This window comes from Myzus persicae, unplaced genomic scaffold (assembly GCF_001856785.1).
Source record: "Myzus persicae strain clone G006 unplaced genomic scaffold, MPER_G0061.0, whole genome shotgun sequence".
NCBI lineage: Eukaryota > Metazoa > Arthropoda > Insecta > Hemiptera > Aphididae > Myzus > Myzus persicae.
In genome coordinates this window covers 4459-14623 of record NW_019100710.1, presented here as the reverse complement: position 1 = coordinate 14623, position 10165 = coordinate 4459, and the positions used below count along the sequence as shown (strand labels likewise).

The window sequence follows — 10165 nt, the reverse complement described above, 5'->3', positions numbered from 1 at the left end:
ATAATTTATTACATCTTAGTGATGATTATCAAAACTATGGGCCATTGGACAATTGTTTTGCCTTCCATTTTGAAAATTACATGAAGGAACTTAAATTATTTTTGAGAAAAAGCGAAAAACCTTTAGAACAAGTTATAAAAAGTTATCATGAAAAATATAATTCGAAACAAGTAAATTATAGTCACACAGATGTTCCATTGGATCAGCCGATATTAAAAAATGCACATACAAATGGCCCACTTATTAAAAACATATCTGGGTTTCAATATCATACATTTTTATTCAAAAGCATAACATTAAAATTAAAAAAAGAAAAAGACAGTTATTTTCTTACTACAAATAATGAAATTGTAAAGTGTTTAAATATTATACAGAATGACATGGGAAATGTATTACTAATTGGAAAATATTTTAATGAATTAAATCCATTATTTGATGATCCTATAAATTCATCAATATTATACATATTTGAAGTAAAAAATTTATCTAAAAGAATTAAGTATTGGTCAGTGTCTCAAATAAAAAAAAAATGATGGTATTCCTACATAATACAAAATTGATTGCTATGCCAATCATACACACTGATCACAATTATAGTTATACTTAAACTATTTTCTTAACTATTTATTTTGTATTATTTGTTTGATTATATTATGTATATATGTATATAAATGTTTATGTAATTTTTTTTATTGTATAATTTAAAATTGTATTGGTAAATCATAATACTACAATTGCAGATGGCTGGTTGGGATATTGTATTATTTAAAAATGATAATAGTGTAGAAGCTGTACCTTCAAGTTGGGTACGCAAAAATACTTGTGCATGGCCTAAAAATTCAAAATATGTGAAAAAATATATAGAAAAACAATTAAAACCCAATCCTGATGATTTTATATTTTATCCAGCAAGAAAACTTGGAAATAAAACATATAGTATGTTTAACTTATCTAGTAAAATTTAAAATTTAATGTATTTTCAATAATACAATTTGTTTTTTTTAAATTGTTTACAGTTACTTTTCTTGAAGCTAGAAATAAATTAACCAAAGCTACATATCAGTCAGAATTTTCAAGTACTGAAGAAGAAATTAGTAATATGAAGCATAAAAGGAAGATTAAATGTTCAAGTTTATCACCACAATATGTATCCATGCATAAAAAAAAGCAAAAGATCAATCTAAACCTGATTTAAGTGACAGTTGTCCTCCTCGTTATAACCCTGTTAAAGGTATTTTCATCTAATTAAAAATGTATACTCATATAAATGTAAAATCTATACAACTAAACATTTAACCTAGGTACCTTATTTAATTATAAATGTATATATATATACATATATATGTACTTTTTAAAGTATTAATTGTTATATTGATAATATACTGGTTGCGATAATTTCCCTTTTCGATTTTTCATTATTTATTGTGTTATAATTTGAATATTTTAGGTAATATAAATTTGCATTTTAATATTAATACATTTATCTAATATATACATTTGTTTTTACTTAGAAGTTTCTAATAACAAAGTTAAGGTTCCATCCAATGTAATGTCAAAAATTTCCGATTCTAGTAGTGGCTAGGTCCTATGATAATGATGATACTTCTAAAGATCCTACGTTTTGTTTTTGTAACAAAATTAATTGGAATAAATTACAAAGTACGTTTTTATATATTTGTCAACATAATATAAGTAATTACCTACATTTAATACTTACTGTTATCCTTATCTTTTAATTTTAGATGTTGATGAGTTAGAACAAGTTTTAGTTGATGATGAGTTAGAAGAATTGTTAAAATTAACTCCTCCTAAGCTTACTCCAGTTAAAAGTCAAATGAATACCAGTAACATTGTGCACATAATAGATTCACCCATCGGTAAATGGTCAGTTGAAAAATATGATGTTTCTTCCTATACTAATAAAAGTGGCAACATGATTGTAAAGAAACAGCTACTTATTGATGAAACTAAAGGAAACAAGTCAGGTATTAATTATACAAAATACAAATTAAATTCAATATAGATTTTTTTTATGTTCTATTACTATTATTTAGTTCCTACTATTGATAATTTAAACTCGAGTACTGCAAGAGATAACTGCTGTATTAACGTGTCCACATCAGGTGACTTTTAAATTGTTTTACTAAAAAATGAAATGAACTGTTATAATTCTAATATGTAGAAATTGACTAGATAATATATTTTTTAGATTTTCAAACTTTTGTGATAAATACTTTAACTCATATTAAATATGATATTAGTGGTTTAATTAATGTTAATCGAATAACTCAAGCAAATGTACAAGTTTTAATGGATAATATCCAAACAAAATCATTATCCACTCCCTATATCTGCAGATATTTTTGATATTGAATCATTTTTGCCAGTAACAAATCATCATGAACTCTTAGCTATTGAAAATAAAATTCAAGACACTGATTTCAGAATGTCATTGGTAAGTATAATATAATACCATTATGATTTATAATTAATAAAAGAAATATTATTGTTTTTAGGTCAGTAAGTTGTCATTATTAGTTGGGAATAAAGATTTGGGAAATAGCGTTCGAAGAATAATGGCTAGAGTATTTGATGACCAAATTTTGACTAAATATTCATTATATGGGTTCAAAAAAAATCACCATTTTCTAAACTGCTGATCTACCGTGTTATTATTGGTAAACATTTTATTTGTGACTGTTAAAATTGATATTATGACTGAGTATTGTGTTTTCGCTTCTCATTGGGTTGATAATTTAATTTGTATAGAGCTGCTATTACTAAACCCATTGCTAGACCAAATCCTTAGGTCAATCAAATCAAGGGGTACAATAAAGTGCATACTTATTTAACCATAAAATAACACTTACATTTATATATTTAATATTTTGTAGGGGGTAACGACTATGTCTATGGGCGACAAATCCCCCTACATGGCTACAGCCCTATCTATCTATATTACAGCATATTTTAAGTAAAGTTTTTCATTTCAGATGCACTAAGAGCTCATACCAACTATAAAATGAACACAGAAAAAGAAATTGATATACCTCTCGGAACCTGGCTGTCACACGCCCCATTTTGCATTAAAGACAAGACTAAAAAACAAGTGACTCTCCAAACATCTCAAACATAATGTTCTTTTGTTTTTATTTTTTTCTATTACCTATATAATCATTTTTATTTTGTTCAAAAGTAATTTTTCCTTGGATAACAAAAAAAACCTAGTGTGTTTTCATTAATTTCAAACTTAATTCTTTTTTTTTTTTTTTAATTTTATTTATACAATTTACAATCTGTTACATAAAAGAACAATAAGTAAAAGTGATGAATGAATAATGGCTTGAGTGAAACAGATTAAAGAGACCTTTCAGTAAAGGCACTTTGACAGTTACTTATGTACATAGGTATATGGGTTTACAATAGTATTATTTACAATTTAAAGTTATTAGTAGATCCCGACACCACCGCCTTTTTAATCTTTTTCTGGGGTTACCAGGTATATTTGCTGACGCAAGACCTTTGATTAAGGGATTGGTGTGGTTTTGAACATTTAGATTGAATCACCTATAAAAAGTTTTGGCTACGTCAAGGACGGGTAGGATGGCAAGGTCATTGTGTAAGGTCTGATTGGATACGTAAAAAGGTGCTTTTGAAATAGCACGAAGGGTTTTTGATTGGAAGCGCTGTATCCGGTTTATGTTAGAGATTTTTGCGGAACCCCATAACTGTATTCCGTACGTCCACATTGGTTTTAGGTAAAGTTTGTAAATTAGTAGCTTGGTAGGTAAACTCATATGGCTGGAAGTTAGAAGAGAGCGGAGAAGACGGTAACGATTATTTAAGGATAGTAGTTTATCACGGAGATGAGGAGACCAGGTAAGTCGTTGGTCAATAATAATGCCTAGGTAGCGAGTGCTCACTGTGATTGGCAGAGTATTTTCGTTGAGGGTAATAGGTGGGCATTTTCCCTTTCTTAGGGTGAAGGTACAGTGTGACGATTTTGATTCATTTATTTTTACTCCCCACTCCTTATACCATTTTTCAAGGAGTGAGAGATGTTCTTGGATGAGTGCCGAAGCAATAGTAGGATCATGGCTGGTAGCTATAAGTGCTTTGTCGTCAGCAAAGTCAGCTATGAGACTCGTGGGTAGTGTGGGTTGGTCATATAGGAAAATATTAAATAGTAAGGGAGCAGTGACTGCGCCTTGAGGTACTCCTGCTTGGATTGGTTTTGGAGAAGAGGTGGCTGAGCCATATCGTACCGAGAAAAAGCGATCTTCTAAGTAGGACTTAATTAAGAGGTAGTAATTAGATGGTAGGATGATTTTCAATTTGAATAGCAGACCTGCGTGCCAAACTCGGTCGAACGCTTGTGAAACATCTAAGAAGGCTCCAGTGCAATATTGTTTTTCTTCTAGAGAATAAGATATTTTATCAACTATTCGATGAATTTGATGGACTGTAGAATGCTTGCTGCGGAAGCCAAATTGTGAGTCGGGTAGGATTTTTGTTTCATCGATAATATTTAGAATTCTTTTGATTAGAATTTTTTCAAATACTTTTGACAATATTGGGAGTAGACTAATAGGTCTATATGACGACGGAAGGTCAGGTGGTTTTTTTGGTTTGAGAATGAGTATGATAGAGGAGTACTTCCATAGAATAGGGAAATAGGATAATCGGAGCATTGAGTTAAATATATAGGTTATTAGAACAATAACTTTTTGTGGAAGTTGCTTTGGTATTTCTGAAGTAATTAAATCGTAACCAGGGGACTTTTTCCGTGGGAGTTTGGATATGGTGTACTGAACTTCAGCAGGAGAGGTATGTTTTGGCGGAAGAGACATTTGTAATGGTGAGTTGAGAACCATGCTAATTTTTTCCGGAAGGAGAATGCTATTATGAGGTTGAAAGGTTTCAGCGAGGTAGTTTGAAAATATGCTAGCTTTGTCCTCATCAGAGTGTACCCAATTGCCATTTGTGTTTCACAGTATAGCTGGAGGATTACGTATACGAAGAAGGTTTTTGGTAGCCTTCCAGAGAGAACCGTCTTTTGTCGTGAGTGATTCTAAATGTTTTATATAGGATTCATTTCTGTAGTTAGCTATGGTCCGTTTTAGTTTTTGTGCAAGCGCATTGTATTGGGATTTGTCGGAGGGATAATTTGTTCGTTGCCATAAGCAGCGAGCACGACGTTTTAGTGATATGAGGTTGCGAATATATAAAGGAAGAATTATATTGGATATGTGTGGTTGTGATGGTTTTGCTGATTCCCATGCTGAAGCTTGTATATTGGATGTGAGAAGATTCACAGCTTCATCAATATTGTTTTTTGTTTTTAGGCGGACTTTTAGACTGGTTTTTTGTAAAATTGATTTATGGAAATTATCCCAGTTAATGTTAGTATGTAACGGTGGCAGATTAGAATGATTAGGTAGGGGCTGACCGTCTATTGAGAGTAATACGGGGGAGTGGTCTGAGCATGGGGCATGTGTGTTTACAATTGAAGAGTAGAGTGTGTTGGGAATTTTTGTTACAAATATGTCTAGTATATCTGGTCGTTTTCTAGGAGATGTTGGCCAGTATGTGGGGTTTGGAGGAGAGATGGCTTTTAGGTTTTTGGTTGTTATACTATGCAAGAGTGAACTACCTCGAGGATTTGAGACCCGGCAACCCCATTGTATATGTTTGGCGTTTATGTCACCACCGACTATAAAGTTGTGGCTAAGAGAATTAAAATAAAGATTAAATTGTTCGGAGGATATATTATGTTTGGGAGGACAGTAAATGGCTGCTATTGAAACAGGTATATTGTTGATTATTATGGATACTGCACACGACTGTACATAGTCGGTTTGGAATTTAGGGAGTGGATGCGATGTGAGTGAAGACCTAACATAGATAGCAGCGCCTGCGTGAGCAGTCTCGTCCGGATGGTTGGTATGATGCAGACGAAAGCCTGGTATATTAAGCGAGTAGTTATTAGTGAAATGGGTCTCGGATATTAAAGCGATATCAATTCTTTTTTCTTGGAGTGTAATGAGGAATTCATCTTTATGGTTTTTTAGTCCGTTCGTGTTCCATGAAAGTATCATGATAGAGTTTTGGGTGACTGAATTATTTGTTGTGTGTGTCATTTAAAAGTTTAGACATGAGTGCTGTGACGAGAGAGATAAGTGGGTTAATTAGACATTTTAATTCTTCTAAAAATTTTGATATATCATTATTATCAGGACTGGTTATAGGTCGGGTGTTGGAGGAGGGGGTTGGCGGTGGTGCGTTACCTGTATTTGCTGTTGCTTCTGCGTATGATTGGTTTGTTCGAGTACTTGGATTTTGCGTTGATGGTTGCGGATTTGGCTGGTAATTGGGTTTCGTCGTTTGGTTGATTGATTGCGGTTGATGATGTTGGTTGTTGTGTCTTGAGTTGAATGGTAGGCGGCGACGTTGTTGCAGCTCCTTGTATATAGCACAGCCTTTGTAGTTGGCTGGATGTTCACCATCACAGAGAGCACATTTGGCCGGCAGGTCGGGTGATTTGGTGCAAGTTGTGGTAGGATGGGTCCCACCGCATTTCACGCAGCGAGAAGAGTGTGAGCAATAGCTTTTTGTATGGCCGTAAGTTTGGCAGTTTTGACATTGAGGAATTTCACGGCGTTTAAGAGGTTCCTCAACTTTGATTTTAGTATTAAGTAGGGACGTTATGTTGAATATTTCCTTACTAATAGATTCAGGAGCAAGGTCGACAAAGAATAAGGGCAGTGGTATTTTGGTTTTTTGATGTTTTATGTTTGTCACTTGCCTTACGTTGAATCCTATTTCTTCGAGTGCTGACGCTATTTCAGTAGGATCGGTTGTGTGGTGAATATTTTTTATCACTGCTCTGAATGATTTTTCCGATTGAAGCTGAAATGTATGGTATTCTGCTTCCTCATCTTTTAAAAAGTGGATAAGTGTTCTATAGCTATCGGGTGTATTTGTTTGGATTTTTATATGCGTGGTGGTTGATTTGCAGATAAAGCTATCCGGACCAATTATTTGGGTAATTGCATTTCTGAGTTCAGCAAAGTTGATTGTTCCTTTTACGTATACTGGTGGTGGTAGGTCTATTTTTCTTGTTTGAGCAGTTACGTGTTCAGGTTCATTTTGATTATAAACATCATTATTGTCTGTAATATTGGGATCGTTAGAAGGTTCATCTACAGATAGTGCGGAGAACCGGTTTGGTGAGAAAAATAATTTTGTTTTTTTCCCCTGGCTGTTGTTTGGAGTAACAGGCGAATTAGGAAGACTACGTTTGGAAGACTTTTGTTGTTGCCATTCAGAGTTTGATAATGTAGAATCATTATTAATTGTATGGGTATTTGATTGTTTTACTATCTTAATTGGCTGTACGGTTTTGGGTGGTTTATTTTTAGTTGGATTCTCGGACATGGCGCGATAGTCTACTCTGCAGTCCAAATGTCACCGTATTGACGGTGCCCGAGGATGACAGATAGTGATATTTTGCGTATTTTTAATACTAATAATTAATTAATTTAATTTTAATATCACTTGAGGGTTGAGATGTGATGGTTGCTGATACAAGTGACTTGCAAGTGTAAGTTTGAAGTTTGTTGTGTATATATATTTTTATGTAGAGTTGAAAACAAATTAGATTAACGAATATTGCATAACACAGCTCAGAGACAACGTATCGTACATGCATACTGCGTGGATGCCCGCGAGGAACTAATTCAGTTTAATTTTTATTGTTTATATTACCTATAGGTGTATTGTAATTTTTACTTAAATAAAAAAAATGTTCATTGCATAATGTTGTCGTGTCAATAATTTCCTTAGCTAGTGGTTTTTATAATTTATTTCTAATGCTTTAGTTTTGTAACTATTATAAATACAATGATGCACAAACAATTATATATGGAAATCAATTTCAGGGGGATCATGTGTAAAATAATTTAAAATTTATGTTTTCACAACCATTTAAAAAAATATTTTATTTTTTTGTAATGTTGGGGGGGAGGTTCTTAATATGCTCAAATGTTATTATGTATTCCTAACTGTGTATATATTATATACTGTATAGGTAACATAATCTGTATGAAAAAAACAATTTTGTAAACAATAAAAGTAAATTAAAAAAAATATTTAATACTCCTTAATATAACATTTTACTAACATTATGTGTAATGTTATAAGACTAAGTTAAAACACATTGAATGTGTGGCCAAAAAATTGTAGGATAATGTTATATTAACATTATTTAATCTATGACTAACTTTATTCAAACATTTATTGGAACATTATTATTTTTTGCAAAACTTTGTTTTAACTTATTTTAAATATGAATTTGCTGTGTGGGAAATGCATTTTTTGTTTTTTAACGTCATTTTTCAACATTTTTAAGTCATTTTTTCATCTTTTGGGGCATTTTTCACAAATTATAGATTTTAGGGCAAATGTTACACCCAAGTTTGGAAACAAATTTAATTTATTTAAAATCTAACTTTGGATTTGGACTATTAGTAAAAAATAATTTTAATATTATTATTGTTGGGTTTTTGTTGTGATTACATTTATCGTGTTCCGATAAGATTTACTCTTTGATTGTTATTTATTGAATTATTTAAATGCTTAATATATTTATAATTCATATTTTAAATTACTATTACACCCATTATTATACCCATATCTCCAATAAAAATTATTATTTATAAATAAGTTTTTTCACTTACTTAATTAGTAAGATAATTTTTAAGGTAATTTTTTTAAGTTTTTAGAGCATTTTTGCACTTTTTTTTAGGTATTCTTGCATTTTTTTTAACGGCATTTTTGTGTGTTTTTTAGGTCATCGACATCCTAACTCTACTGATGACCAACAATTTAAACATGCCCGACATCCAAATTGTTTTAAAAGCTTAAAAAATCACTAAGTATTGTGTATACTAAAGATAAAAAGATGAATTTTACTTTGTAAAAATTATTATTTAAAATGTACTTACCTTTTCTTTTTTATTTGGAGATTTTAAATTTGTTTCACTAGGTAGTTTATGCAACTTTTTTAAATGGCCCATTAAATTTGATGTATTTCCAGAAGTTCGTAATAGTTTACCACAGACTTTACACATAGCGTTTCCATTAGTTTTTTTTCGAAGTATTTCCAAACTTCCGATTTATACTTAGACATTATATAACGTTGTACAAATCAAATTATCATCAAATTGTATTATAATTTATAAGTAATAAATTATTAAGCAGCTTAAAAACAATTATCAAAAAAATAAAAATAACAAAATATGTTACTGAACACTGAACTATTGACTGTCTAGACGTCTGCAAGTATATTACATTGCAGACTGTACCTACGGTTCACGAGTTAATAATTAATATTTATGACAATAATTGACAATACATTTATAAGTGTATAGTTTCTCAATAATTTTGATATAGACATTAGTCTACATCAAAGATAAACCCATATAATAATTGCATAGCAGTCAGTGGGAAATACTGGAAATTAAGGTCTGAATCATTTAAGTTTATTTCTATAATTAGGCTATTATATTATTTTTCCAGCCATAAAACTATAATAGCAGTCTGTACTATATAAGTATATAACAGTCATCCTGACTTGTTATTTTAACCAAGTTAATATTAAATTATAATTATACGTGTATCTATGCTTTATTGTTTGCAAATGAAAAATTTTAAAAATATTTTGTGTAATACATCGAAGACGAAGCAAACATCGGTAAACGTGACACATCAATGCAGAACATCAAAACTTAACCATCGATGTTGAACATCGATATTTTTAGCTTAAAACATCGATGTTTTTTTGACATCCCTACCTGCATTCAACCACGTCTCGTCCAAATAATCAAATCTTCCCTCTCCGTTAGCACACTGCACCTTTTTCTTTTTTCGAACACGAAATCCAATTTCTTGATGGTACTGTAACGTGGTCGGGGAAGACCAGTTAAATATAAGATATTCAGGGAGGAGTTGTGTATCCTTTGAATATATTTATCCGTAGCTCGGGAGCAGGAATGTTGGGATCTTATAGTTACAAATGAATACAGATTGATTTAAACTGTTATTAAAATATAATTTAATTACATTTAATTTACTTACAACTAATTTATTGGCAGCCCGGAGTTCC

General features: G+C 31.3%; 1 long non-coding RNA gene across 1 annotated transcript in view; it reads right to left on the bottom strand.

Annotated features, from left to right (window-relative positions):
* Nucleotides 1–9954: 9954 nt before the first annotated feature.
* The window catches only part of LOC111042582, a 2471-nt gene continuing 2260 nt past the window's right edge, over nucleotides 9955–10165 (bottom strand). The window contains exon 2 of the long non-coding RNA XR_002605476.1: nucleotides 9955–10062. This is a non-coding gene — a long non-coding RNA (uncharacterized LOC111042582). The remainder of the gene's footprint in view (nucleotides 10063–10165) is intronic.